The sequence below is a fragment of the Syngnathoides biaculeatus genome, chromosome 5, assembly GCF_019802595.1.
Source record: "Syngnathoides biaculeatus isolate LvHL_M chromosome 5, ASM1980259v1, whole genome shotgun sequence".
Lineage (NCBI taxonomy): Eukaryota > Metazoa > Chordata > Actinopteri > Syngnathiformes > Syngnathidae > Syngnathoides > Syngnathoides biaculeatus.
Genome location: NC_084644.1, coordinates 16,508,926 through 16,534,769, shown reverse-complemented (window position 1 = coordinate 16,534,769; position 25,844 = coordinate 16,508,926). Strand labels below are relative to the sequence as shown.

The window sequence follows — 25,844 nt, the reverse complement described above, 5'->3', positions numbered from 1 at the left end:
GCAGAAAATAGTAGGTTCGCTGATCAAGAATTTAATGACTTACAGTGAAGAAAACACATATTTGAACATCCTGCTATATAGCAAGTTCCCCCACTTAGAAATCATCGAGGGGTTTGAAATTTTCATCGTAGGTGCATGTCCACTGTGAGAGAGATAATCTAAAATTTAACCCTCCAAAATTTTCTATTGGATTTAGGTCTGGAGACTGGCTAGGCCACACCAGAACCTTGATATGCTTCTTACAGAGCCACACCTTGGTTTTCCTGGTTGTGTGCTTCGGGTCATTGTCATGTTGAAAGACCCAGCCACGACCCATCTTCAATGCTCTGACTTAGGGAAAGAGGTTGTTCCCCAAAATCTCACAATACATGGCTGCGGTCATCCTCTCCTGAATACAGTGCAGTCATCCTGTCCCATGTGGAGAAAAACACCCCCAAAGCAAGATGCTACCACCCCCATGCTTCACAGTAGGGATGGTGTTCTTGGGATGGAACCCATCATTCGTCTTCCTCCAAACATGGTTAGTCGAATTATGACCAAAACCTTGTCCCTTGACGCCTCTGTATCATCCAAATGGTCATTGGCAAACTTAAGATGGGTCTTGACATGTGCTAGTTTAAGCAGGGGAACCTTCCGTGCCATGCATGATTTCAAACTATGACATCTTAGTGTATTACTAACAGTCACCTTGGAAATGGTGGTCCCAGCTTTTTTCAGGTCATTGACCAAGTCCTGTCGTGTAGTCCAGGGCTGATTCCTCACCTTTCGAAGGATCAATGAGACCCCACAAGGTGATGTCTTGCATGGGGCTCCACTCCGATTGAGTTTGACCATCATGTTTAGCTTCTTCTATTTTCTAACGCTTGCTCCAACAGTGGACCTTTTTTCACCAAGCTGCTTGGCAATTTTTCCGTACCTCTTTCCAGCCATGTTGAGTTGTAACATTTTGTATCTGGTGTCTTTGGACAACTCTTTGGTCTTGACCATGTTACAAGTTTGAGTCCTACTGATTATATGGGGTGCACAGGTGTCTTTATGGAGCTTACGACCTCACACAGGTGCATCTTATTCAGGATAATACATGGAGTGGAGGTGGACTTTTAAAGGCGAACTAACAGGTCTTTGAGGGTCAGAATTCTAGCTGATAGAAAGGTGTTCAAATACTTATTTGAAGCTGTATCACACAAATAAATTGTTAAAAAATGATACATTGTGATTTCTGGATTTTTCTTTTTAGATTATCTCTCTCACAGTGCACATGCAGCCGACTCTAACGCCGTGCGTGAAGGAGGACGGAAGCATCTTAAGTCGGTGTCGAGATAAATTCGCCTAGGTGTACTAACTGCCTTTAGTTTTGCAGAGCCAATCCGGTCTGCCCTCACTTATCAGACCTTGTCGAGTAACCTTACAGACTAACAAGGTGACAAAGTGATTGCTCTGCTTTTACAGCAGCTACATCTCTTATGAATCTATTGCACTTGTCATTGACCTAGTAAATTTAACAATCGTTGTTAGGATCGTACGGATTTGTTTTATCTTAAGTGGGAGATTATCAATGAGTGACTGATTAAAATATAATTTTACGACTAAATGATGTTAATGTCGTTGATGCTCGATCTTTATTGAGGTAGAATGGTAATAATGAGACAACTCAATATAAGAATGACAAAGATAGATGAAGATGGAAGTTTTAAGTCTTTAATAAAATGATAAAAATTGTTCAGATAACATTCATTACTCGACAGTCATTCCCGCCAGACGCGGGGTACGTTTGTGATTTTAAGGCAAAATTCAATGTTTATTGAACATAAATCAATAAAAGGAAAAATGATTAAAATGATAATACTGATAGTAAGTAGGATGAGATAAATGATAAAAACAGTAAAAAGCAATATAAATGAAGTAAGATTCAAAGCATTCAGAAGCATCAGAAATTCGGGACAATAGACTGTTTTGAGTGAGCCTGTTAGGGGTGATCAAGTCCTACATAGCTCAAAGCCTAATTTAAGGATTTTTGGGATTAAGGATAAATTGTCAAGACAACTTGTCCTTCATAGGTAACCACGTAACATCGCTGATATTATCCTGCCATTACATTATTATAGTAGTTGTTTTACTTGTGCCCAATCTTAAATGGAGTCGTCAAAAATAAACATTCCAAATTGGTCGAAGACTTCTCCCTGCCAGCTTGCCACACGACTATTACACCTATAGAAAGACCTTGTCTCTTTGTCTGTGAGAACCGAAGAAAAAGCCCGGACTTCTGTATCCAAGGTTTTTTTTTTATAGCTTTTTGGTGGAACGTTCTGGAAAATGTTGGCTGAATCCACGCCCGGTGGGAAGGGCTCACTTGGTTTATCCTATTAGGCCCCTTTTGCCATCCCTGGCTTGACTTGTCACGCCCTTCTTAGCTTCACTCAATTTTGTCTTTTTCCCTTTAATCAATAAGTACATCTTTAAAAATGTAACCACAAACTTGCGTTCGGTTTCACCCTAGTTTTTGAGCAACAGCATAAATGTATCAGCATTCTTGTGAATAAAATTCTCTCATGCATTCTCAGGCTTGTTTTAGTTGGTTGCTCATCATTTATTGCCTTGTCTGAGAGAGACAGTCATACACAAGTTATATTCTTTTCACAAAGCTATTTCAAAGTATCATATTTTCTGCTAAAAGTTTAATGGAAAAATTGTTGAAATCAATTTCTGCTTGCAGACATCCTGTGTGGTGATTCGAGTGTGATGGGCTTCCTGTTCAGTAACTCAGCGACGCTGCAAACGTCTTGAAAAACCATTGGGTGTGAGCTGGCAGCTGCATCCTGTTGATGTCTTCATGTTAAAAACAAGATGTGAATACAAAGATATGACAATAATTGGGTTCTTAAGGTTGCTAACCCCGATATATATATGTAATACAAAGATATGAAAAATAATCAGGTTTATATAAGGTTACTGACTTTGGTATACGTATGCAATGCAGTGAGATGCTAAGTGGGAAGGCTACGTTTATCAGAGAGATCTTTGCCGTGTTGGTGACCCAATCAAGTATAATTTTGTTTGGCGACATCTGATGTTCAATTTGAGAGTTGGTGCTAGGGCTTCGTTCAACACATGAACCCAAGCCAATACAAGCCAATTGCTATCAATTCGCTCCATTGCTATTTGTGGCATGGCAACCTACTTGACAGGGGAAAAAAGAACCATGAAGTTGCTAATTTTTGAAATGGCAACCATAGTTCAAAAATTGGAATCTGTACACTGTATGAAGTTTCTGTACTGTTGACGCGGAAGTCTTCCTCAAATTCGACTACAGCAGTGTGTGCTCTCAAATGTTCGGTGCATTATTTATAATACAGGCTAAATGCATGTAAATAACATGAAGAATGCACTATAAAAATTGACATTACTCTGATCTGACAAAATATTCCAAATTGAAAATATGGATGAAATGTTTTTTATTTCATCTTGCAGAAGGCCTAAATCACTACCTCACGCCTGTCCAACTATCCACTCGTGCCTTTCACCAGACAAAGAGAATTGTAACCCCAAATGTAAAAGACTTATGAAAAACGAGAAAGATAAAGAGTAAGTTTAATATTCCATCATGTTACAGTTTTCTTATACATTAGCCCTCAGATCTGTGAATAAGGGGGTCAGATACATTTTATAAATCTAAATTTAAATGAATTTCAATGCCTCATATGATTGTTGGTGTGGTATGGTGGTCTGGTGTCCAAATCCATGTTAAAAAATACTATACCTATCGGATGAAGGAGTACAGCAGGACAGTAGTATCTGCATATGTATGAAGTAATGTTTCAGGGTACGTGGAATGCCTGTTAGAAGAGCTCCGGACTCTCTCTGTGGATGCAGACTGTTGGAGGACGCTTTTTTTTTCCTCCGCGTGTTCATTTAATTTTCCTGGTGAGAATGTTGGTTATCCAAATAAAGGCTGGAGATGATGAACAGTTTCTTTGAAGAATTTACTTACAGAATATTCCGGGCACTTATGAGTTACAGGCAATGGCTGTAGAGAGCAGATCAGAAGTGCGAAGATACAGAGAAAGCACACATCCTTTATCTTGTCAGAAGGGCGGACTATGGGTGGTATCAAACCTGTGGTGTGAGATCTTGGCTTTCCACTTAGACAAAGGGTTTCTGTCTCAATCGGTTCTTGCTGGCAATGGATTATTACAAAGTGTCCAATATGCAGTTCATCAAGGTTAGCCTACGTGCAGGGACGCGATCAAGGACACATCTGCCTACAGAACAAAGCTCCACTGAAGACATGAGGAAGTTTTGTAGTCATGACTAAATATGGGCATAAGACATACTTCAGGACCTAACAACTTCTTATGCTGATGCCCAAGCACCACCACCTCTCAGCAGCAAGTACACAATACCAAGCAAATACTTGGTTATTGGGGATCATTTTTTCAAGATTTTCAAATCAAAGGTGTTGTAGGGATTTGCGGATTTGGACCCTACGTCTGTTTACTGATCGAGGAAGAGATGACCAATGATCAGACGAGTAAATGGATTTATTACAAAGGAATGTGCAATAGAGACGTCCGGGTCTTATCTAGGTATCTGCTGCAGACGAGACGTGTGTCCTCTGGCAGGATAGCCCAAAGAAGAAGACAAGAGCTGCCCGGTAACACAAGGTTTTTATATGTATGGGTCCATGGTAAAAGTGACTGCCCCGCCCACCCGGCATGGTCCTGGGCCGGGATAGTAACTTTCCGCTCCTTATCTGGTGTCGTTAATCCCCACGGCAATGCTTAGGTGAGGAGGATGTCGCCAGCTGGTTTCTGCGTACAAAGATCAAGGACAGCCACCACGCTGCACAACACATCCTTGTCTGATTAGCAAATGCACAACACCTTATCTGTTGATTAAATGTATAAGGTCATATTTAAGCAAATAATGACAGTACAATAAAAGTAAAATAGTCTTCATTATTGAAATAATATGTTGTGAAAATAAAAAAAATGATTATGAATTTGAAGAAGCTAATTTAAAAACTGTGTCCGGTTTGTTAAACTGAATAAATTCTATCCTAATGGAACTTCAGTGGCAGAGGTTTTATGTTACAAACTTCTGACGCATGCTGATTAACCAGTCATGTTGCATGATGCAATAAATCAATGCATTACTCTGGTCTGTTCAATAGTCATTTTCTCAAATTGTGTGAACCTCTATAAATGTGACCTCCATGGTGAAAGCAAGGTCACCTCACCTTGCATACTCTGGATTTTAACTCTCCAGCTCCTAATGACATTTTATGGAATGAAACAATATCATATTTAGCATGTGCATATGCAAATGTTTATTGAATGATTTTTTTCACCTTCAGTGGTTTGTAAGAAAATAATTTGCTTTAGAAACTTTTTCAGTGCTGTGATACTTACTGATGATAGAGAGTCAACTTGAAAGGTAAAATTTGGAACCATAACAACAAAATATATTTTAGAGTTGAAACTGTCACATAATTACAGCAATGTCAATCAGTTATTAGTCAAGGATCAACACCCACACTTTAGTTTTCATGCAAAGAAAAGGATAATGTTCATAAGCTGGGCATAAATCCTGTGAACATGGCATCAGCTTCATGCCCTGGGTGTGGATATTCTGCTCGAATTCTCTGCACAGCACATGATGGTGTAACAACCCTGTTGCTTTTGGCGAGAGGCCCCCAACACCACCTCACCAATTGTCTGTAGGCAACGTAGAGATTTCTTTCATATCCTTCTCCTGTGAAGGCATTTCTGCCATAATGGTATTGAAAGACATGCCAGGCTGTTTCCAGTACAAATGGGTTTAGGCAGACAGGGTGAAAGCCTTCCTGGTTAACAATCCAAGCCAAGGCGGTTCCATCCAACTTAAGGGCGGTATCTGTAATTTCCTGACAGCAGCGGCATTCTCTCTGGGAAGGCATTGGCTAGCAATTTCCACATTGACACCTAGGTAAAAAATATAATCAGTTAAAATAATGTTATTTTATTTTATGCACAAAGTTGTATTTCATTACTATATTTCGCTCACCAAAATAAGGCTGAAATAATGCCACTGTGGTGTATAGCCCCATCATTTATTCATTCATTATCTTCTGACTAAAGAGTGAAAACATGACATACTTGAATGTATGCAAAGCTACCTTAACAACAATTAAGAAATGGACAATGTTAAATTTATAACTTGCCCCTTATGTCCTTCTCATCTTCTTCTTCTACTTTCAGCTTGTCCCGTTAGGGGTCGCCACACCGTGTCACCTTTTTCCATCGTAGCCTATCTCTTGCATCTTCCTCTCCAACCCCAACTGCCATCATGTCTTCCCTCACAACATCCATCAACCTTCTCTTTGGTCTTCCGCTCCATCCTCAGCACCCTTCTACCAATATACTCACTCTCTTGCCTCTGAACTTGTCCAAAACATCAAAGTCTACTCTCTCGAACCTTGTCTACCAAAATATCCAACTTTGGCTCTCCCTCTAATGATCTCATTTCTAATCCTATCCGACCTGCTCACTCCGAGCGAGATACTCAACATCTTCATTTCTACTACCTCCAGTTCTGCTTCCTGTTGTTTCTTCAGTTCCACCGTCTCTAATCCGTACATCATCATCATAGTGCCTTTCTAACTTCCCCCTTATTAATTATTGCCACTTCTTGGTCCTTCACACTTGCCTCTTCTACTCTTCCTTCTCTCTCATTTTCTTCATTCATCAACTTCTCGAAGTATTCTCTCCATCTATTTAGCACACTACTGGCACCAGTCAACACATTTCCATCTCTATCCTTAATCACCCTGCTGCACATCCTTCCCATCTCTAGCCCTCTGTCTGGCCAACCTGTAGAGAGCCTTTTCTCCTTCTTTCGTGTCCAACCTGGTGTACATGTCATCGTATGCCTCTTGTTTAGCCTTTGCCACCTCTACTTTGTCCTATGTCACATCTCAATGTACTCCTTTTGCGTCTCCTCAGTCTTCTCAGTGTCCCACTTCTTCTTCGCTAATCTCTTTCCTTGTATGACTTCCTGTATTTTGGGGTTCCACCACCAAGTCTCCTTCTCACCTTTTCTACCAGAAGACACACCAAGTACTCTCCTGCCTGTCTCTCTGATCACCTTGGCTGTCGTAGTCCAGTCTTCCGGGAGCTTTTGTAGTCCTTCGAGAGCCTGTCTCACCTCTTTCCGAAAAGCTGCACAACATTCATCCTTTCTCAACTTCCACCACATGGTTCTCTTGTCAATACCCATCGAAACGGAGGTAGGACCCAAATACAGGTGTCGGGAGACGCAGATGTAATTCGGATAGAACTTTTATTGTTTCACGGACGAGGGCCTCCCGCACCTTAGTTGCGAGGCGACCAGGGATTGGTTTCCGCCGAGGCTTGGCCAGGAGGCAGCTGTGGACTGGTCACCAACGAGGCCAGGTCCTGAACCGGCTGGGAGTGATCAGAAGCGAAGAGGATGACAGAGAGAAGGACCAAAACCATGGCCGCCACCATCACAGCCATTCCGAAGCCTTACCAGTTCCGGGGTGGCCCATCAGAACTCCCCAGCTCCTGTCGCCGTCGAGACAGGGGAGTGGGACGAACGCGGACCGGTCATCACCGGGACTTGAACAAAGACGACTGTGGTTCCATCGCCATCTGCTGTACAGAAACGTGAGGATGCCAATGAGCCGTCGCCATCATCTGTTTCCGACGAAGCAGGAACCGGGGGCAACCGCGGGCTGGTCGCCGACGAAGCAGGAGTGGGGGGGCGATTGCAGGCCGGTCGCCGCCGGTACTCCTGGACAGAAACGTGAGGCTGCTGGGGAACCCTCGCTGCCTTCCGCTGGACAGGAACCCTCGTCGCCACTTCCTGGACAGCAACGTGAGGATGCTGCGGAACTATCGCCACCTCCTGGACGGGAATGTGAGGCAGCGGCAATGCCATCACCACCTCCTTGATGGGAACGTGAGGTGGCAGCCGAGCCATCACCACTTCCTGGACGTGAACGTGAGGCGGCGGCGCCATCGCCACCTCCTGGATGGGAACATCTGGGCTTGCCAGTCGCCATCGAAGCAGGAACGTGGAGTGGCTGTAGACCGGTCGCCACCGCTACTCCTGGACACGGATGAGAAGTGGCTGCGGAGACGTTGCCACATCCTAGACAGCAACGTGAGGCGGCGGCGAATTGGTCTCCACTGCCACTTGGATCAGTGACCACTGCCGCATGAGCCTGCAGTGAAACAGCCAAAACCACGGCGTGGGCGTGGCGAGGTGGCGAATCCGTTCCAACTGCAACGTGTGCTTGTCTTGGTAGCGGATCAGTTGGCACTCCAGCGTGAACGAGAGGAGGCAGAGAGTCACTTAAAACCGCAACGTGTGCGTGTCTCGGGAGCAGATCAGTTGCCACTGCCGCGTGAGCATAAGTCAGCAACGAATCCGTTGGAACTGCAACGTGGGCGTGTCTTGGGAGCGGATGCGTTGCGACAGCGACATGAGCCTTGCTTGGTAGCGGGTCCGTTGCTACTGCGATGTCAGCATAACTCGGCTGGTTCTTTAATCCTTGCCGGACCTGGGCCGTGAGGACTGCCAGTTTGGCGCTCTGCCGCTATATGTCCGCCTGCATTTCGCGGTGGAACGCCTCGTTAACTAGCGGCCCCTCCTCCCTCTGGGCTGGAAGCTTCAACAGAGCCTTGGTTTGAAACAGACATCAGAGGCATCCGGGTTACAAAGAAAATGTGTACTTTGGTGCTAATTTATTTCGTTTCAGTTGTGTTGAGAATTTTAAAAAAATTATGGAAAGATTAGCTACATTTGTATGATAGACAAATAAAATACATTTCCTCTGGATTAGTACTTTAATAACGTAAAGCACACTGAGTTACCTTGTGTATAAAATTTGCTTTGCACTGCTTTGCTTTGCTTTGATAACCATAAAACATGAAACAATACTTATTGGGATGCAGTAGAATGAAAAATATCTCTGTTTTGGATGCTCAGTACAACATGACAAATTTTACAACAGTAAAAACAAAGAATCGGATGTTCACTAGATAGGCAGCTTTATGTGACTCACCTAACAGGCACAAACAGCAGAATAGCAGTAGTAGTCAGTCAGTCATCAAAGTCATCATCAGGTTTAAGGGTGTGTACACATTTTATTGTTTTGGTAATTTCGTGGCGCACCCAGCGCATTGAAAATGGGATGTCTGCACTTTGAAAATGGGATGTCTGCGCTGGTGTAGGCCTCACCGCAGCCGACATCAAACCTGCCCAAATGAAGGAGCTACTTCTATTCTCTTCAAAAGTGGTACAAATAGTCTCACACGGAGAGGTTTTTATATGTAGATGAGGGCTCAGTGATGTGTGACTGGGGCACTGAACGTTAGCATCATACTGCTATTAAATACAGAATGAGCTGGTGAAAAGGTGCTGGTGAATATATTTCCACAGAGTTTATTAATCTATATTCCCTCTGATTGCATCATTGTGATGGTTTAATTCAGTTGGTGTTTTGCTTAATACACTTTTATAACTGTTACAAATGTTACTTAAAGGGCGACTGGCACCTAAAACATAAAATTTGGTATGTTTTTAACCAAAAATAATCATCTGGAATGGACTCATTTGTTTTGTCACAGCAACTCATATTGTTGCCGTATATCGTTTTTTTAATCTACCGCCAGGGAAAATCTCTCTAGGATTTTGTGTTCAGAAAGAACCAGGAAGTGATGTTTATTGCAGTAGCGGTGTCAAGTGTTTATATTGGTTCATACCTACTGTACTGGCGAGAAATTATTTTATTATTTTTTTCAGAGCCAAAATTCCGGCTCATTTTATTGCTGGATTTTGCTCCAACACTCGGGAGGATGGATTCACTCTTCACACATTTCCTAAAGACCTGGTTCGTCGTGAAAAATGGATTGCACAGGTGCAAAGGACGAGAGCTTTGTGGGTTCTAAATGACAGTTAGGTGTTGATAGTTATTAAAAAAATAATAGTTGAGGGGGACTAATTTGTCTCACACTTAATAGCATATGTTATGTGGTAATTTTGAACAAATCCCCTTGGTCAAACCGGCAAAATATAACAAAGCACTTGTATTGCGTTTAAGACAATTTAATCACACACTATACAATACAACACAAAACAATAACAAAATGGAAGTACAAAAACAGTTTAGTAGCATGTAACATGAGGTAAATAGCTAACTAGACGTATAGTCACCAAACTCGAACAATTTCTCCGAAAGCAGCAATAATAAAAAGTTTTGTCCACGTCCTACAACGTAATCCTTCTCTCAGAATGTAACCGTAATAAAAGATCTGCATCATATCGCTGTTAGCCGCCATTAGCCACCTTAGCCCCGGTTCGGAGGTGGGTTGGGCCAGGAGGCTGGCTATTGCACCGCTGGTGGGGAGGAGAAAGGAGCTCTCCCCTACACCGACCACTGGCGTCTGGGCGCCCTTGAAGTAGTTACTTTGGCCGGCATGGATCCTCCTGAGTAGGCTACATACACAAGACCTGTAAAAGAATTAGGAAATTGAAAAATTATAGGCCTGTTATTTTGAATACTTTATCGGGTTCCTCGTCCGTCTCTCGGGGAGTCCGTTGTTAGTCAGAAGTGATCCCCATATTATCTAGATATGGCTCGAAACAATCATGTAATATTGCCCCGGTCACTTCATTTGATTGTAAGATTTTCTCTTCTTTGAAATGAGCTTCAGTCTCAGAAGGGGCGTCAGAAAAATCCGAAAATCTCTCTTGTTCATCTCCCATAGCAGGGGGCACAGCTTGTTTTCAATGGCGACAGTGTGACATCTACAAATGACGTTGCAGGCAATATGGCCAACACTGTGGTGTCGAGTGAGACTTCAGCAAATTTGCGCAATAATGACACGCTCTCTGCTCATTTTTTTTCAGATAAACATTGAAGTGAATAATATTATATGTAGTTTTCATAACAATGTTTATTTTAAAAAGTATATTTGGCTGTCAGTGGCACTTTAAAATATTGCCCATGAACGTTAGCAATTCAATTGTATGACAAAAACTGGAGCATGTGGTTGTCTTTTCTCATCTAAATATTTATTTTTGCTTGTCACCAACTAACTTTTATTGTGCTATCTTTATCCAGCCACTGCATACCAAAGATTTGAGGCTTCATATCTGGAGCCTAGACCCTGCCTTAGGTCAATGAAGTGGAGCTCAACCAAGGCAGCCATATTCTGAACGAATGAATAAATAACCTTTTTTGAGCATAATGATTAGATCAGCGGAAGTGTTCAGAGCGGTCTGCCACCTCCAGAGAGAAGGTCTACACAGGAATGTTTGCTCTTCACAAAAATAACCTAACAAATCCAAAGAATAAACACCACTATCACACATCAGGTTTGCTTTGGTAAGAGCTGAACGCTCAGATGCCAGGAACATTGAAGTGAAGATCTGATAGGGCCAGACAGGAAGTACAGAGCTACTTTTTCCAGTCAGTGTTCTATAAATTGGGCAGCACCCCTTTATCAAAGTTGTCCAGAACGATCGAGTACACAGGAGACTGGATTGTATTTGAAATGGAGAAACTGCGGTCCCTGTTGTATGTCCAGGTACTTGGTGAGAAAGTTTGTTGTCAACCTTGTAACCCCTAAAGTTAAGTGATTTTAGAAACTGAAATAGTTTCTAATTTTTCTTCGAAACTATTACTATTATTTATCATACAGAAGTGTATTTGTTTTTGTATATGCTGTCACGAAATCCAATGAACATTAAAAAAACAAATAACAGTTGACTTACAGTAAATATAAACATAAAACCATGGGCAAGTGGGGGTTGGTAGCATGGTTACCCTTTGGTTTTGAGGTCTGCTTCACTCTTTTGAGGTTAGGGTTTTGAATCCTATATATTTCATTTGTGAAGTTTGCATGTTGTCTCATGAAGTGCGAAAGTGCACCACACGGGCCACAACCGGTTCGTCAGCCACCAAACCCGGTCTGCAGCCATTGTTCTGCCCATCTGGAATGTTAGAATTAATTTCTACTATAGACTTTTATTTTAAAATGTGTACTTTTATTTTGACAAAAGCACCTGAAAACTGGTAGTGCTGTGATGCTGTGAATCGAGTGATATAAAGATGAGAGAGAGAAAAAAGATCGGCTTGGCGATGCATGCCTTCAATCTATTTGCAGTAAGATAGTTTGTGTGAAGCAATCTCTCTTTCTAAATCATAATCAAGTATTGTCCAATGAGTGATTTCATGTGCAAATGAGCAGTTAAAAACAAGTTTGTAAAGTTAATCAGTGCATTGGTTTGTTAACGCCTGAATAGAAGTGGTTAGGCTACGTCAGACAAACAAGTCATGAGTGAGTCGCTGTGATAGCGACCTCTGACAATCATCTAAAACACATCAGCAAATCCATCTCTGAATGGCTGAAAAAAAAAAGGTTTTGGAGTGGCCAAGTCAAAGTCTGGATTTAAAATCCAATTGAGATGCTGCGATGTGACCTTAAATGGGCAGTTCATGCTAGAAAACCCTCCAATATGGTGGAGTTGAAACAAGTCTGCAAAGAAGAGTGGGACAAAATTCCTTCAGAGTGTTGTGAAAGACACATCACAATTATCGCAAACGCTGGATTTCAGTTATTGCTGCCAAAGGTGGCACAACCCATTATTAGGTTCAGGGGGCAATTATTTTTCAGAGAGTAAGAAAGCTTTTTTGTGCCTGAATACATTGAATTGTCATTTGAAAATGCAGTTTGTATTTCCTTGGGTTGTCTCTGAGTAATATTAAAACTGCTTGGATGATTTGGAACCTGTGTGTGTGATCGGTATGCAAAAAAAGAAAAAAGAAAAAAGAAAAATAAGGAAGGGGTGAATGCTTTTTCACGGCACTGTAGTTACATGAACTGTATCTAATTCACGGGCACATGAATTTAATTCCTGTTTTAGTGCATAATCATCAAGTGTGTGTGCATGTCTTTGGTTGTGTGTGTGTGTGTGTCTGAGAGTCTTACTGTTTTTTGTCACTATCACCATTTTTTTCTTCACTGTTGTTTTCCGTCAGCCCTCATCAATGCCACCAAGTGCTGTACTCAGCCAGTTTTGTCTGTGTGTAACTGATAAAACATGGTTAGGTTATATAAAGAGTCAGTGGGGCAGAAACTATATTCTGTCTCTGGCTTTTAAATCTGAGCAATGTAGCTGTGCTGTGACTCCTTGGGGGGGACCAGCTCAGTTGCATCAGACTGACAAGGAAAAGCTCTTCTACAAAATGTTTTGCAGTGCATTTTGTGTATGGAAGAGCCTTAAAGTACTGTGAAATACCTCCAAGCATGTCCTGCATTTGGCACTTCGCTTCAGTCAACAGTACAATTGATTCAATATCTATACGGCTGGATATTTACATATTTTGAAATACAGTATAGGAGGTTATGAAATTATTTCATTTCATTTAATTTTACTAGTTACTTCTTGATGCAATTATTCCGCAATCATTTATGCACATTCAACAAAATTTTCAACAATTCATTAGACCATTGTGGGTTGCCGACAGAGATAAATGAGGTGAGATCAGGTGTGGCGTACCGCTCCCGTCTGTCTCCATGACGTTCGATGGCTGCTGTGTTTCAGGCTGCGCATGACACAAATGAATGACACTGTATTCTTCTATTTGACAGATCAAGCCAGTGTCCAGACTAAAGAAGCATGTAGAAATCTTTTGTGATTCAGTGAGTCAAGGTAGAGATAATCAACTCCTATATCTAATAGGATGGAAACGATTATGAATTGATACATTTCATCCATCCATCCATCCATCCATCCATCCATCCATCCATCCATCCATCCATCCATCCATCCATCCATCCATCCATCCATCCATCCACGCATCCATCCATCCATCCATCCATCCATCCATTTTCTTAGCCGCTTATCCTCACAAGAGTCATGGGAGCGCTGGAGCTTATCCCAGCTGTCAACGGACACGAGGTAGGGTACACCCTGAACTGGTTGCCACCCAATCACAGGGCACATGGAGACAGAAAATAGTCACACTCACAATCACACTTAGGGGCTATTTAGCGTGTCCAATTAATGTTGTATGTTTTTGGGATGTGGGAGGAAACCGGAGTGCCCGGAGAAAACCCACACAGGCACGGGGAGAACATCCAAACTCCACACAGGCAGGGTGAAACAGGTTGAGGTCCTCAGAACTGTGAGGCCAGCGCTCTACAGCTGCATCAAAAGTGCTGCCTTGAAATACTTCAATTATCAAATTTTTTTGCCATTAATTTGAATACAAATAATGGAAATGCCACTGTCTGCTTTTTGCTATGCCGATAAAACATTTGTTTCCAAGTGTCTCTTGCATGTTTTTTTTTTCCAATAATATACAATGGAGGTAAATGTATCCTTGAAGTATGGGTGATCACAAGTAGTGCTTTAAAAGTTGTAAGTAGCCCTACAAGTAAAAAGAAAAAGGAAAACATTGTTTAATTCAACAGCAGTAGCATTTGTAATCATTTATGAAATTGAATCGAAGCCCAATGAATGATGATCAAATCAAAAGTGAGTGACAGGTTCCAAAACTTAATTTTCATGTGATTTTTGTAAGTCAGTCTAAGTACAAGGCGGGAATTGAAAAAAATAGATAGTTGGGCTGTGTAAACATGGCTTAAGCGAAAGACAGCTTTAAGACCGCAACCTTATTGTATTTTACTGCTTGTATTTTGTCTTCTTTTGTCAAAAGAAGGACAAAAATTGGCATGACTGGAATAAAGGTTATTGATGCAAAACGAACATTGTGATAGAAACAGGCGAGCAGACTGAAAATGTCTCTTTGATAACCCCTTCCATTCTCCTCTGCTTCATAAATGTGGAAGAAAACGCAGACAAATGAGGAACCTCTGACGAAATATATCTCCAGTAGAACGCTTCATATTTACTTCCATCACATGCACGATCGTACACGCACGCCCACACACACACACACACACACACACACACACACACACACACACACACACCACACACACACACACACCACACACACACACACACACACACGCATGCACACGCACACACGCAGAAACACACGCATGCACACATGCAGACACACACGCACACACATGCATGCTCCTGAGCCAGACAGTGTTTATGAAGTGCAGCCTCAGTGAGTCCATCAAGTGTAATGATCCCTCCTGGTTGCTTCTGTCAGCATCGTCTCCCTACTTGCCTGCATCCCTCCATCACTCCCTTCTTCCCTCACTGCGTTCGAGCCTCTACCACTCTCAAATGCTTTCTTTCCCTGGCAGAGGTTTATTGCATCATGTCTACTGTGCCAGACAGGCTCTTTTTCCTCTCTTTTCTTTTTATTTCCCTCACTGTCTTGCATTTCTTTCCTTTGGTCTTCCCTGTTGTTCATTTTTCTGTTCAACGCCTCAATTTTCTTCCATTATCCTGTTTGTCATTCCTCCCCTGTTTTTCTTTTCCTTCCTGTCTGTCACCACCCATTTCGTAGGATCCCCTCGTTAAATAACTGTCAGCTTTGTTTGCATGAGAAACATGTTGGAAACTGCAGATATTTTACGCTGTGACACATTTTTCAAATATATTGTGTTTGCAGTGGCAGCAGGAAATGTATGGAGTGAAAATAGTTTGAAAAAATAGATTAGCTGAATAAATCATCGTGTCCTATGAGTTTTTGTTCAATTACAGAGGACTCCATATCACACTGAGTAACTCAATTTGTGAGGTTTATTATAAATTATTTCAGTATTTATACATTTTGTGACATTTTTTCTTTTGAGGTCTATTGTGAGATTTTTGTAATGTAAAATGGCTCAATAAATGGTATGAAACACTGAGTTAGATTATTGTTTCAAATATTGAAATGTCATAAGTCAGAATTAAACATTCATTAAAAAGCAGTTAAAGGAGTACAGGGCCAGCGGGTTTGCTGTCTCTTCCTACCCCAGTCACTCAAAAGTCCCGACCCCGCCTGTGTGCAGTGTACATCTTCCCCCAGTGCCCCAGTGGGTTTTCTCCAGGCACTCCAGTTTCTGCCCACATCAAAAAAAAAAAAAAAAAATGCATTAATTGGAGACTCTAAATTCCCCTTAGCTGTGATTGTGAGTGCGACTGTTCTCTCTCCATGTGCCCTGCGATTGGCTGGCAACCAGTTCAGGGTGTACCGCGCCTCCTGCGCAATGACAGCTGGGATAGGCTCCAGCACTCCTGCGACCGTTGTGAGAATAACTGGCTCAAAAAATGGATGGATGATAATTATTGAGAATTATAGCCTTAGAGTGAACGCTCATATTTGTTTGGCACAGTTTTTACGCCGGATGCCCTTCCTGACGCAACCCTCTGCATTTATCCGGGCTTGGGACCGGCCTACAGATTGCACTGGTTTGTTTGTGCCCCCATAGGGCTGCATTTATAGATGGGAAGAGAAATGGAGTAGGGGTTATTTTAAAGGAAGAGCTGGCTAAGAATGTCTTGGAGGTGAAAAGAGTATCAGATCGAGTGATGAGACTAAAATTTGAAATTGAGGGTGTTATGTATAATGTGGTTAGCGGCTATGCACCACAGGTAGGATGTGACCTAGAGTTGAAAGAGAAATTCTGGAAGGAACTAGATGAAGTAGTTCTGAGCATCCCAGACAGGGAGAGAGTTGTGATTGGTGCAGATTGTAATGGACATATTGGTAAAGGAAACAGGGGCGATGAAGAAGTGATGGGTAAGTACGGCATCCAGGAAAGGAACTTTGAAGGGCAGATGGTGGTGGACTTTGCAAAAAGGATGGAGATGGCTGTAGTGAACACTTATTTCCAGAAGAGGGAGGAACATATAGTGACCTACAAGAGCGGCGGTAGAACCACGCAGGTAGATTATATTTTGTGCAGACGATGTAATCTGAAGGAGGTTACTGACTGTAAAGTAGTGGTAGGGGAGAGTGTAGCTCGACAGCATAGGATGGTAGTGTGTAGGATGACTCTGGTGATGGGTAGGAAGATTAAGAAGACAAAGGTAGAGCAGAGAACCATGTGGTGGAAGCTGAGAAAGGAAGAATGTTGTGCGGCCTTCCGGAAAGAGGTGAGACAGGCTCTCGATGGACAACCGAAGCTCCCGGAAGACTGGACGACGACAGCCAAGGTGATCAGAGAGACAGGCAGGAGAGTACTTGGTGTGTCATCTGGTTGGAAAGGGGAGAAGGAGACTTGGTGGTGGAACCCCAAAATACAGGGAGTCATACAAGGAAAGAGATTAGCGAAGAAGAAGTGGGATACTGAGAGGACTGAGGAGATGCGAAAGGAGTACATCGAGATGCGACGTAGGGCAAAGGTAGAGGTGGCAAAGGCTAAACAAGAGGCATATGAAGACATGTACACCAGGTTGGACACGAAAGAAGGAGAAAAGGATCTCTACAGGTTGGCCAGACAGAGGGATAGAGATGGGAAGGATGTGCAGAAGGTTAGGGTGATTAAGGATAGAGATGGAAATGTGTTGACTGGTGCCGGTAGTGTGCTAAATAGATGGAAAGAATACTTTGAGAAGTTGATGAATGAAGAAAATGAGAGAGAAGGAAGAGTTGAAGAGGCAAGAGTGAAGGACCAGGAAGTGGAAATGATTACTAAGGGGGAAGTCAGAAAGGCACTACAAAGGATGAAAAATGGAAAGGCAGTTGGTCCTGATGACATACCGGTAGAGGTATGGAAGCAATTTGGAGAGATGGCTGTGGAGTTTTTGACCAACTTATTCAACAGAATACTAGCGGGCGAAAAGATGCCTGAAGAATGGAGGAAAAGTGTTCTAGTTCCCATTTTTAAGAACAAAGGGGATGTTCAGAGCTGTGGGAACTATAGAGGAATAAAGTTGATGAGCCACACAATGAAGTTATGGGAAAGAGTAGTGGAGGCTAGACTCAGGACAGAAGTAAGTATCTGCGAGCAACAGTATGGTTTCATGCCTAGAAAGAGTACCACAGATGCATTATTTGCCTTGAGGATGCTCGTGGAAAAGTACAGAGAAGGTCAGAAGGAGCTACATTGTGTCTTTGTGGATCTAGAGAAAGCCTATGACAGAGTACCAAGAGAGGAACTGTGGTCCTGCATGCGTAAGTCTGGTGTGGCAGAGAAGTATGTTAAAATAGTACAGGACATGTATGATGGCAGCAGAACAATGGTGAGGTGTGCCTTAGGTGTGACAGAGGAATTTAAGGTGGAGGTGGGACTGCATCAGGGATCAGCTCTGAGCCCCTTCCTGTTTGCAGTGGTAATGGATAGGCTGACAGATGAGGTTAGACTGGAATCCCCTTGGACCATGATGTTCGCAGATGATATTGTCATATGCAGTGAAAGCAGGGAGCACGCAGAGGAACAATTGGAAAGATGGAGACATGCACTGGAAAGGAGAGGAATGAAGATTAGCCGAAGTAAAACAGAATATATGTGCGTGAATGAGAAAAGTAGAGGGGGAAGAGTGAGGCTACAGGGAGAAGAGATAGCGAGGGTGGACGACTTCAAATACTTGGGGTCAACAATACAGAGCAATGGAGAGTGTGGTCAGGAAGTGAAGAAACGGGTCCAAGCAGGTTGGAACAGCTGGCGAAAGGTGTCTGGTGTGTTATGTGACAGAAGAGTGTCTGCTAGGATGAAGGGCAAAGTTTACAAAACAGTGGTGAGGCCGGCCATGATGTACGGATTAGAGACGGCGGCACTGAAGAGACAACAGGAAGCTGAACTGGAGGTGGCAGAAATGAAGATGTTGAGGTTCTCGCTCGGAGTGACCAGGTTGGATAGGATTAGAAATGAGCTCATTAGAGGGACAGCCAAAGCTGGATGTTTTGGAGACAAGATTCGGGAGAGCAGACTTCGATGGTTTGGACATGTTCAGAGGCGAGAGAGTGAGTATATTGGTAGAAGGATGCTGAGGATGGAGCTCCCAGGCAAAAGAGCGAGAGGAAGACCAAAGAGAAGGTTTATGGATGTGGTGAGGGAAGACATGAGGGCAGTTGGGGTTAGAGAGGAAGATGCAGGAGATAGGCTAAGATGGCAAAAGATGACACGCTGTGGCGACCCCTAACGGGACAAGCCGAAAGGAAAAGAAGAAGATTGCCTTAGAGTCTGAAGATTTAGCCTCAGTGTATTTACCCAAATCTTTTTACAATGAACTCCCACAATATCACACTTTTTTAAAAATAACTTATTACAAGAGACAGGCATGTTGTGATTTAGACTTGCGCCCCCTCAGTCTAGTACCATGTTGTGGTGCAACATGCCAAGGAACACAGGGGTCTACAGGAAGACATGAAGAATACAGGAAGAAAAAGCAGAGCACATCCCAGCTAATCTCCAGTAATAGTCATTGGTCCAACAGAGCAGGGACTATATGGCTGATACACATAATATGCTCTGTTTGTGTGTGCTGCTGCTTCATGTGCATTAAAAGAGTAGTTGGGTCAACCAACACTAATTTATGTCAGTGCAGTACATCCAATTACATGTTAGCATTAAACTAGTGGACATTAGTGGAATTAAATGATTTCTTTGCCCATTTTGAGATGGTAAGATCAAACCCAGGCTCATCACAACCACCTCCCATCAGCAATACACTGAAGCTTCAAGAACATGAAGTGAGAGGTGTGCTCAGGACTGTAAACACCAGGAAAGCTGCTGGCCCAGATGGAGTGCCGGGAATGTACTGAAGGCCTGTGCTGATCAGCTGACGTGTGTTTTCGCGAAAATCTTCAAAAGATCCCTGCAAGAATAAACCATTCCCTCCTGCCTGAAATCTGTAACAATCATTCCCATCCCCAAAAAATCAGCCATTGATACCTTAAATGATTACAGGCCTGTTGCACTCACACCTGTGATCATGAAATGCTTTGAGAGCCTAGTGGTGAGAGGAGCCAGATGAGGTGACTGCGGGATCTCATCCGAATGCCTCTTGGAGGCCTCCCAGGTGAGGTGTACTGGGCATGTCCCACTGGAAAGAAAACGCGGGGACAACCCAAGACTATTTCTCTTACCTGGCCTGGGAATGCTGCTGGAAGAGCTGGATGAAGTGGCTTGGGAAAGCGAAGTCTGGGTAGGGTTAGGGTTAGCTAACCTTACCCCCTTGACCCAACCCGGAACACTGGTAGAAGATAAACAGATGGATAACATTGTGCAATTGTAAAGAGCACATTTGTCTAGTACTCTGATCTGGGTAATTATGTACTGTATGTCTGTGTCCCACCGCAGATGTTTTTTAATAACGTTAGTGGCCATCAGTTATTTACAATACTATGTCAAAATGCAGTGGCACGGTGGAGCAGCTGTAAAGCATTGGCCTCACAGTTCAGAGGTCCAGGGTTTAATCCCGGCCCCGACTTTGTGGAGTTTGCAAATTCTGAATTGAAACTGTGTGTAAGGAAAAGCATCAAGGTTTTTCCAATTCAGAAATGCTGGATGACCCACCAGGTCCATTCACTCCTCAGGGCCTGTGACACTGCCACCAGGTGACAAAACTCTTTACAGCATAGCTCAAGCCGAACTGAAAAAGGGTATCAAAATGCCAAAAAGGAGTATAATCAGAAGCAGAATCATCTATAAAGGCCAAGTGTGTAGAACACAAGGAATTTTTCTCCAGCAGTCAGTGCTGTCTTGGTACAACATACAGAACAGAGCTGGTGGCCAGGATATGGAGGATCTGAGAGGATCCTGCCTGCTCTGGACCTAGTTTGCATTGTGTGCAAGTCCTCGATAGTGGGTAGCGTGGTGCCAACAATCCGTTCAGCGGTTTTGATTGTCCGTTGCAGTCGGAGTTTGTCCTTTTTATTGGTGGCTCTAAACCAGACTGTGATGGAGGTACAGGTGTCCCTCAGCCTCACCTGCTGTGTCCGGCCCGTCAGGAAGTTGATGATCTACCGGGAGATGGCAGGCAAGACGCTGAGCTGGAGAAGTTTGGGGGAAAGGAGTTTAAGATAAGATAAAATAAGACAAAAGATAATAAGAAGAGGATAGCGTCTCATCTTGCCAGCAAATGACCTTTGGAGGTGTGGCAGGGTCTACAGAGCCTCACAAACTTCAGAGACTGTGATGTGACAACAAGAGACACAAGCGAGTCAATGGCAGAGGAGCTCAACAGCTTCTTTGGTTGATTTGGATAATTTCGGTGACACTCTACAGCTCCAGTACTCACCCCACCTCCACCAGGCTCCGGTAACTCTCCACTTACTGTAAAAGAGCATGATGTGAGGCGTATGCCCCTTGCTGTGAACCCCAGGAAGTCTGCAGGCCTGGACAAAGTTCCAGGGAAGGTCCTCAGAGCATGTGGCCACTAGCTGTCCAATGTCCTTTGCAAGGTCTTCAACTTTTCGCTGGGCCAAGCAGTAATCCCCACTACTTCGCATACTGGGAAAATAGACAAACAGGGGACACCATCAGCATAGCTCTGCACGCTGCGTGAATTCATCTGGAACAATGGCAGAGCTACGCTAGGATCCACTTTGCGATTATAGCTCGGTCTTTAACATGGTAATTCCGGATATTCTGATGATTAAACTGGACATCTGGCGGCTCCCTGCTCTCACATCCTTCTGTATCAAGGACTTCTTGACCAATAGACCCCAGAGTATAAGAATAGGCTCCCACATTTCCTACACTTGTACACTGAGCACCAGTTCACCACAGGGCTGCGTGCTAAGCCTCCTCTTGTACTGACGCTACACCTTCGACTGCAGCCCAGTCCACAAAAACAACATAATTGTCAAAATCGCTGATGAAACAACAATGATTGCTCTGATCTCCAAAGGAGAAAAGGCACCCTACAGAGAGGAGGCAAGAAGCTCACAACCTGGTACACAGACAACAATCTGGCATTGAACACTATCTTAAAAAAGGAGATCTTTGTGGACGGTACACAGGAACACAACTGAACCGGCTCCTTTCTTCAACGGCGAGTGCGTGGAGAGAGTCACCTAACTCCTGGGAGTCCTGATTTCTGAGGACTTCTCCAAGATCAGGGGTTCCCAATATGTCGATCACTGAGGAAGTTTTGGTCGATCGCGTGATCGGGTGCCTGAGAAAAAAAAAGGCAATCATCCATCTTGTCACTTGATTCAGGTGTGATCAATTCATTGATCGCATGGGTAGATTGACATTCGGTTTCACCAATCGAGGTCTCGTCTGATGTGTCACTGCGGATGTGCACATAAAAGAGTGCATGGGCACATAGCGGCACGTTCTAGCATGCTGGCTTCCTATTCTGCGTCTTGCTTTCTCCACGGCAGTTCCTGTGATGCACATGCTCCCACACCGGGGCAACGATACACTCAGCACCCCTACCCATTTTATATGGGAGCTGCACTGAGGCAGACAAAACAAGGCTTCTGAGGACAATCAAACCAGCACAGAAGATTGTTGGCTGCCCTCTCCCCACCCTGGGAGACATTTATTCGTTTCGGTGCCTTAGCAGTGCTCAAAATATTATTGAGGACACTAGACACCCCGGTTATCAACTGTTTGAGCTCCTGGCATCTGGAAGGTGCTGTCACGACCCATCGGAACGGAGGTATGACCCAAATGGAGGAGTACACGGAAGACGCAGAGGTAATTCGGGAAAAACGTTTATTGGAAGGGGGTCCGGAGGAGGACATGCCCCCTCAACCCCAGTCTGGTGGCCATCCAGGCCACCAAACGCGAGGCGTCCGGGTGGACAGGTTGGGAGGATGACCCGGACGCCAAGCACCAGGATCCCCACGGAGCGATTTGGGTGGACGACCTCGGTGAGAAACCCAACGGCAAAGCAGGAACCAGACCAAGGCAGGCAACTGCTCCGGACGAGGACCTCCCACGCTGTGGTTACGAGACGACCAGGGATTGGTCGTCGATGAGGCTTGGCCAGGAGGCAGCTGTGGACTGGTCACAAACGAGGCCAGGTTATGAAGCGGCTGAGAGCCATCAGGAGTGAAGAGGATGAAGGAGAGAAGGACCAAAGCCATGACCACCACCATCACAGCCATCCTGAAGTCTCTCCAGCTCCGGGGTGCCTCATCAGAACTCCCCAGCTCCTGTCGCTGTCAAGACAGGGGCATGGGATGGCCGCTGACCAGTCGCCGCCGGTATTCCTGGACAGGAACGTGAGGCGCCGGCGGCATCACCATCCCTTCCTGGATGGGAAGGTGAGGCGGCGACATCATCACATCCTCGTGGACGGGAACGTGAGAAGGCGGCGCCATCACCACCTCCACCTGGACGGGAACTTGAGAAGGCTGCGGTGCTATCGCCACCTCCTCCTAGATGGGAACGTGAGAAGGCAGCGGTGCAACCATCGCCACCTCCTCCTGGACAGGAACGTATGGGCGTGCCAGTCGCAGTCGGAACAGGAACGGGAGGCGACCACGGGCCGGCAGGAGCATGGAGCGGCCGCGGACCGGTCGCCACCGATACTCCTGGGCAAGGACGAGAAGCTGCTGTGGAGACGTCGCCACCTCCTGGACAGCAACGTGAGGCGGCGGTGGATCGGTGTCCACTGCCATGTGAGCTCTGCTCGGAACAGCCAGAACTGCGTGGAAGTGGCGAGGTGGCAGATCCGTTCCCACAGCGATGTGGGAATGGCGAGGAGGTGGATCGGTTCCCACTGCAACGTGCGCTTGGCTTGGTAGTGGATCAGTTGCCACTGCCGCGTGAGCAAAAGGGAGGCACAAAGGAGAGCCCGGCCTAGGCGTCTCCTCTGGCCGCCACACGGAGGTCCCGAGTAGATGGCCAAGCGGGTTCCCACAAACGGATTGGGGAACTCGGGCCTACCGGGCAAAGACATTCGGGAGCTGAAGATGCGGGGAGGTGAAACAAACTGACCGGGATTAAAGATCGGGCGAAGAGATTCATAGTCGAAATAATCCGAGCTGTAGTCCGGCAGCTGGTCATATAAATCACGGTCCTCCTCATAGTCTGAAAAATCAGAGTCCAAAAGAATATGCGGTGCTGGACGGGTTGTGGTCAGGACGTATTCAAAGCTCGCCGGCGGAGCGTATGACACGGAAGTGGAGGACGTCATGGAGCCTACCCTGATTGGACAGGCTTGGTCCTCCGGCAGTCGGTCCACCTTGCGTCGGTCCCAGCGACGCTGGGTCTTTCCTGTTGGGTCCTGTTTTGGCCAGATTGTTCTGTCACGACCTGTCGAGACGGAGGTAGGACCCAAATGCAGGAGTCGGGAGACACACAAGTAATTCGGGAAAAACGTTTTTTAATCCAAGGTCAGGGATCGGGCAGGCAGTCAGGTGCAGCAGCGGTAGTTGGGATGTCGGGCGCAGAGAGCAGGTCAGCGGGCAGGCAGGAGTCGGTACACGGGAGAACGATCAAGGAAGGCGGAAGTGTCAAAGGAGTCAGGCTTACGGGGTCGGTCGGAGAACTGGCGGAGGTCGGTACACACAGGAATTCGATCAGAGATACGGGGCATGAACCTCAACGATCTGGCGCCGGACCAGTCGTCCCCCTGGACCTATTTACACCGGGACCAATTAGCCCTTATGAGGCGCAGGTGTGTGCTTACCAATTAGCGCGACTGTGCGGGCACTCGCACAGCCCGGGCTGGAGCGGCAGGATCATCACAGGTGGTTTACATGTGCAAAAGGAAAGACCAATAGGCTAAAGAACAGCTTTTTCCCTGTGAGCCGTCACCCCCTTGAACTTTCATCTTTCCTGTAACTGGGCTGTTAATGCAAAGACATGTCGATTTCACTATCTTCAGCACTACTTTTTATTCATTACATTTTACACATGTATGCATTGATGCAGGGGAGGATCTCCAATTGCATTGTACAGTTTTGTGTAATGACAATGAAAGGCATTTATTCATCTTCATCTTTGCTTTGTTCCAGTTTGATCAGCACTCTGATTTGTAAAAAAGTACCAAAGACCAGAGTTAGAAATTATAGATCCTCCATTTTTTTTGCCTTGAATTATGTGGGTTTGTCTCTGCAAGTCCACATTATTATACATAAAATATCTCTGAACCTTTTTGTGGCTCTATACTGCCTGCAGTTGGATATGGTTTTATGACACTCTATAGCTTTAGTCAGTATGTACTGTATGCTCTGTGCATGTGGATGTTTTAAAAATGTGTTTGCTTGAGATAAAAAAAAAAGCCCTATTAATGTTTGTAAGATGAGTCGTAAGTTTGTACTTTTGGGAATAAACAATGTTTAGTTGTTGTTATTGTGTGTGTGTCCGCATGTGCGTGCGCTTGTGTGTGTGTGTGTGTGTGTGTGTGTGTGTGTGTGTATATATATATGTGCAGATGGCCTTGTATACTATACTTATTTCCTGGGCAACACATTTGACCTGATATCATGAAGTAATCACATATGATGTGATATCTATGTGATTCTTACTGTAGATAGATAGATAGATAGATAGATAGATAGATAGATAGATAGATAGATAGATAGATAGATAGATAGATAGATAGATAGATAGATAGATAGATAGATAGATAGATAGATAGATAGATAGATAGATAGATAGATGGATAGATGGATAGATAGATAGATAGATCAATGATGGTCAGACAGACGGACAGACAGAGAGACAAAAAGTTAGGTAGACAGATGCTGTACATGCAACAAAAATTGAAACACTTGTTTTTTGCTCCCATGTTTAAAATACATTTCTATGAACAAAAAGCCCATATCACAGACATGCTGTTGACAAATCTGTCTCAATCTGTAAATGAACACTTTGATCTGCGATAATCCTTCCACCTCACATGTTTGTCATATAAAGGTGAAATTCGGAGTGCCATTTCAAGACGCAGTTCAGACAGCCTGATTATTGCACAGATGTGCTTCCCACAATTAAAGGCCACTCTAAATATGT

At 44.3% G+C, this 25,844-nt stretch overlaps 1 protein-coding gene across 1 annotated transcript in view; it reads right to left on the bottom strand.

The window, feature by feature from the left end:
• Window positions 1-1,771: 1,771 nt before the first annotated feature.
• LOC133501237 (phosphatase and actin regulator 4B-like) overlaps window positions 1,772-25,844 on the bottom strand; it is a 56,188-nt gene continuing 32,115 nt past the window's right edge. The window contains exons 8-12 of the mRNA XM_061820847.1: window positions 21,205-21,380; window positions 21,015-21,060; window positions 20,858-20,920; window positions 20,015-20,121; window positions 1,772-13,100 (exon numbers count right to left, since the gene is read on the bottom strand). The gene's annotated coding sequence lies outside the window, so the exon portion shown is untranslated. The remainder of the gene's footprint in view (window positions 13,101-20,014; window positions 20,122-20,857; window positions 20,921-21,014; window positions 21,061-21,204; window positions 21,381-25,844) is intronic.